The sequence below is a fragment of the Carcharhinus amblyrhynchos genome, chromosome 2 (assembly GCF_965287045.1).
Source record: "Carcharhinus amblyrhynchos chromosome 2, sCarAmb.v2.hapA, whole genome shotgun sequence".
Lineage (NCBI taxonomy): Eukaryota > Metazoa > Chordata > Chondrichthyes > Carcharhiniformes > Carcharhinidae > Carcharhinus > Carcharhinus amblyrhynchos.
Window position 1 is genome coordinate 42320218 of NC_137325.1, and position 6000 is coordinate 42326217.

Consider the following 6000-nt stretch of genomic DNA (forward strand, 5'->3'; position numbering starts at 1 on the left):
TTAAGGTGGCCACAGCCACCACCAGAGATTGGGAATTAGAGACAGGCAGGTTCGGAGCCATCCGTGTCTCCATCCCCAGAGTATGGGCTGAGACAAAATTAGGGTGGCACAGGAGCACAGTGGTTAGCACTGCTGCTTCACAGCTCCAGGGACCTGGGTTCGATTCTCGGCTTGGGTCACTTTTCATATGGAGTTTGCACATTCTCCTCGCGTCTGCGTGGGTTTCCTTCAGGTGCTCTGGTTTCCTCCCACAGTCCAAAGACTAGGTTGATTGGCCATGCTAAAATTGCCCCTTAGTGTTCCGAGATGTGTAAGTTAGAGGGATTAGTGGGTAAAATATGTAGCGATATGGGATAGGGCCTGGGTAGGATTGTGGTCGGTGCAGACTCGATGGGCCGAATGGCCTCTTTCTGCACTGTAAGGATTCTATGATTCTATTCTATGAGATACTGGCTTAACTAAAATGGACCTGATTAAGGTACCTGGACTGGAGCATAAGCCCCACCGACAAGACCCAATAGAAACCAGAAACAGGGGCATTTGTAGTGGAGATAGTTAAAGGGAGAAAGGAATTCTGAGGGAAACCATGAGTACTCCTCAACCTGGCTGGTGAGTAAACCTGATGGAAGCTATAGGCTACCGATAGATTACACCGGACTCAATAAACTCACGTCCAACTTACACCCCATTGTAGCAAGCCCCTTCGACAATCCTGGATGGACTGTCACAAAATATTTATGGTATTGGATATAGCCAATAGAGTCTGAACCCCAAGATAAATTTGCCTTTACAGTGGGAGACAAAGAGTACACTTGGACTTGCCTACCGCAGAGATTCCACAATAGCCCCGCTAACTTCCATCAAGTAATGAGTGACATCCTGAGCAGGGTAGAACTGCCAGAGGATAGCATGATTGTACAATATATAGATGATATCTTAATAGCTTCAGAATCTAAGTCAGGACATCAGGAAGCAATATACCTAGTATTAAACAAACTAAAAGTTCGTGATCTGAAGGCAAGACGGTAAACATATATACTGACAGTAGGTATGCGTTCGGGGTTAGACACGACTAACTGACAGGGTAGAGAGGGGTTCATAACCATGGGAGGAACTCCTTTTAAACACCAACAAAGGATCAAGGCATTGCTAAATGCTAGTGAGAAACCCCGAGAAGCAGCAGCAATAAAAATTAAAGCGCACCACAAAGAACCAAGGAAGAGAGAATCCAGATTGGTTAAGTTTCAAAGGGAATCAAATCTCAGATAGAGCAGCACAATTAGCCTTAGAGCAGGAGACAGTTGGCGAGCTGCCAACAGCAGTAACGGGACAGACAGGAGATGAAATAGATATTCAGGGCTTACACGAGGACACCTCGAAAGAGGAAAAGAGGAAGTGGGAGGCACAGGAAGCGAGCAAAAGGACTGGTAACGAAATGATAAGGTAATGATACCAGAGTGTATACAAAACACCCTCTTGGAACTATACCATGGACTTTCGCATGCGGGAAGAGAGGCCATGACAACTAGCATAGGAAAAGGATGATGGTGGAAAGGAATGGGAAGGGACATAACCCGGCATTGTCACTGATGTGTGACATGCGCACAACACAACCCTGTTTGACCCATAAAAATTATGATGGGACACCAGCCCCGACCAAAGGGGCCCTGGGAACAGCTATAAATAGATTTCACAAGGCCACTACCACAATCCCATCGCAAAACCTATTGTGTGGTTATTAAAGACCAGTTCATCAGGTGGGTAGAACCGTTCCCTACTACAAATTGTACTGCTACCATGGTAGCTAGAATATTGGCAGAGGAGGTAATCCCTAGATGGGGAGTGGACCAAGGGATGCACTTCACCGGAAAGGTGGTAAAAATAGTGTGCCAATTGATGGGAATAAAACAAAAGTTCCCCATCCCTTTCCACCACAGAGTTCTGGAATGGTGGAACGTATGAACAGAACCCTTAAGAATGCCCTGGCTAAAGCCATACAAACATCAGGCAAAATGTGGACAGGAGTATTGCCCGCTATATTAGTGAGGCTAAAAGCTACCACAAACTGGACAAGCAGATTAACCTCTTATGAACTAATATCAGGAAGGGCAATGCAATTACCAGAAAGCATCATAACAGGTGGGACTGATGTAGGCCCACTAAAAGATAAAATCAAAAGATATGTTTTGGAACTATGTGCCCAACTAAAAGGGATGTGTAAATTTGTAAAAGATAATCAAGAAGAAAGAGCTTGAAATGCTCTCTGACATCCCAACAGCGGGAAGTCGTGTCCTAGTAAAAGCATTACCTGAAAAACCAGGGTTTGCAGCAAAATGGAATGAGTCATATGAAGTTATAATTAGTGGAGACACCTATGCCTGTCTAGATATAAGTGGGAAATGTGTACGGAAATATTGGACCCAGCTGAAATTACACAAAGAAATGAATGAATGAATAAAGTGACCAGACTGCTTTCCCCAAAAACAGGTGATGACTGCAAGCAAGAGTAACTGGTGCATTCGGGTTGGCAATATAACCTTTGGAAAATTGTTAACTTGAAGTAATAAGATTGATACTTGCTTGTTGCGGACATGTATAAGATCTCATATGTAATTGTATTACTTTGTGTTGTCGCGACTGTAAAATTGACTAGGCTGGAGGATTACCTATTCATCAAGGCTCATATACACTTACACGGGAATCAAACTGTATATTACCTGTTAGCCCAATCTGTAGAAGCTCTATTTGTGAGTGCTGCCCCATGAGTCCAGCCCTAAGGGGAGGGTGCTAAATTGGGGGAAAGCTAGATACAGCCGGATTAGGCAGGAGCTTAGGGATACAGACTGGGATAGGCTGTTGGAGGGCAAGTCCACGTTAGGCATGTGGGAGTCTTTCAAGGGAAAACTGAAATGGGTGCAGGAAAGGCATGTGCCAGTTAGGAGAAATGATGGGAAAGGTAGGACTAGAGAGCCATGGATTACTAGAGATATTGAGGACTTGGTCAGGAAGAAACGAGAGGCGTATGTCAGGTCTAAGCAACTAGGAATGGAGAGAGCGTTGGAGGAATACAGAGAGAGTAGGAGGGATCTCAAAAGGGGAGTTAGGAGGGCAAAAAGGGGGCATGAAATGGCTTTGGCAGGTAGGATTAAGGAAAATCCAAAGGCGTTTTATTTCTATGTCAGGAACAAAAGGGTGGCTAGGGGAAAAATTGGTCCTCTCAGGGACAGAGGAGGGGAATTGTGCTTAGAGGCGGAGGGAATGGGGGAGATTCTGAATGAATACTTTGCGTCGGTATTCACGAAGGAGAGGGGCTTGATGTCTGGTACAGTCTTCGAGGGAGCTGTAGACCAATTGAAGGAACTATCCATTACGAGGGAAGAAGTGTTAGGGCTTTTAGGTAGCATTAAAACTGATAAATCTCTGGGGCCTGATGGCATTTATCCTAGGCTGCTTAGGGAGGCGAGAGATGAAATTGCTGGGCCTCTGATGCAAATCTTTGTCTCTTCTTTGGACACAGGTGAGGTCCCAGAGGACTGGAGGATAGCAAATGTGGTACCGTTGTTTAAAAAGGGTAGGAGGGATAACCCTGGTAACTATAGGCCAATGAGCTTGACATCAGTGGTAGGCAAGTTGATGGAGAGGATTCTTAGGGATAGGATGTATGAGCATTTAGAGCATTGCGATCTGATTAGGGATACGCAACATGGCTTTGTAAAGGGGAAGTCTTGCCTTACGAATCAAGTAGAATTTTTTGAGGAGGTGACAAAAACGGTCGACAAAGGACGAGCTGTTGATGTCGTCTATATGGATTTCAGTAAGGCATTTGACAAAGTTCCTCATGGTTGGTTGGTTGAAAAGATTAAGGCTCGTGGAATACAAGGCCAGCTATCTAGATGGGTTGAAAACTGGCTTGGTAGGAGGAGACAGAGAGTAGTAGTGGAGGGGTCCTTTTCTAGCTGGAGGTCTGTCACTAGTGGTGTGCCGCAGGGCTCATTACTGGGACCTCTTCTTTTCGTAATATATATAAATGACTTGGAAGAGGGAGTAAGTGGTGTGATCAGCAAATTTGCTGATGACACTAAGATGGCTGGATTGGCGGGCAGTGAGGAGCAGTGTCTGGCAATACAACGGGATATTGATAGGCTGGTATATTGGGCAGATATATGGCAAATGGAGTTTAATCCTGATAAATGTGAGGTGCTGAGTTTTGGCCAAAATAATGTAGGGGGGAGTTACGTGATAAAGGTAGACCTATAAAGAGTATAGAAAAGCAGCGGGGCCTGGGGGTGCAAGTGCACAAGTCTTTGAAGGTGGCAGTACAAGTGGAGAAGGTTGTGAAGAAATCTTATGGTATGTTAGCCTTTATAGGAAGGGGTATAAAGTATAAGAGCTGGAGTCTAATGTTGCAGTTGTATAGAACGTTGGTTAGGCCGCATTTGGAGTACTGCGTCCAGTTCTGGTCGCCTTACTACCAGAAAGACATGGAGACCTTGGAGAGGGTGCAGAGGAGGTTTACCAGGATGCTGCCTGGTATGGAAGGACTGGGTTATGAGGAAAGATTGAGCAAATTGGGGCTGTTTTCCCTTGAAAGACGGTGACTGAGGAGGGATCTAACAGAGGTATATAAGATTATGAAGGGTATAGAGTAAACGGTGGTAAGCTTTTTCCTATGTTAGAAACGCACAGTACGAGGGACCACGGGCTTAGGGTGAGGGGGTGAGGTATAACACAGATGTTAGAGGGATGTTTTTCACACAGAGGGTAGTGAGAGTACGGAATGCTCTGCTAAGCAAGGTGGTGGAGGCAGGTACGCTGGAGTTGTGTAAGAGTTACTTAGACAGGCACATGAGTGGGTTGGAGATGGGAGGATATAGGAGATTGTTTTAAATAAGGTTCATTAGCATTGGGGCGTCCCTGGTAATGTATAACGATGTGGAATGATACTAATGTTTTTCTCTTTTAATTCACAGGTTTTAAGTCGGTCCGCCTTGTTGTCCAACAAGGGGCACACACGCGATGGGTCGTACAAAGGCTGCTCTTGGTTGTTCGAGAATAGCTTAGTACTTCATGTTGTTAGTGTATGCTTAAATTAAACCAGATGCTGGGCAACACAACAGCTCAGTGACTATCACTGTTTGCTGTGCAGACACATGGATTTGGGCCGGTGTCTGTGGGAGTTTGCGCATTCTCCCCGTGCTTGCGTGGGTTTTCTCCGGGTGCTCCGGTTTCCTCCCACACCCCAAAGATGTGCTATTAGGCTGATTGGTGGTAATAAATTGTCCCTAAATTAGTTTTCCCTCAATGTGGAATGCCATAGGCATAGATAAAGGTCATGGGTGGAGGGGGGACTGGTAATGTTAAAATGGCGGCGCGGGCTTGTTGGGCTGAAGGGTTTGTTTCCTGGGCTGTTTTTGTTCTTTGTTCTTTGTGGCCACCCCTGGGTGGACCCCCCCATGACTTATATATAGCAGAGACCTCAGACGCACCCTGTGAAGGATATATTGGCAAATATAAAAGGGATATACAGGGAAGATGTGTGGAACTTGTAAATCCCACAGATCCTAGCTTGCTCGGATAATGCAATCTACCCGCTTTGGTTTTTGGGGCAGGAATGGGGATGTGCCTTGGTCCCCAAGAATGATTCCTGCGTACAGATGCAGTGTGTCCATCAGCACTGTTGGGTAAATAGAGGTCAGTTTACTTGTACCTGTAACAAGCAGAGATGCCTGAATGTAACCGCGGGGAGGCAGCTCATTTGTGGGCAGTGTAATGGGACTCATGTTAGCTCAGCTGAATGGACATACCCGTTTGATAATTACCAAGTGGTGGAATCAGATGGGGAGTCAAGTAAACCGAGCAATCGGCGGTATACAAAAACCAATGATCAGGGCACTAATTGCTACCGGGCTGCTGATACAAAGATTGGAGGTGTAGTGGAGAGTGAGGAAGGTTTTCAAAGCTTGCAGAGGGATTTGGACCAACTAGAAAAATGGGCTGAAA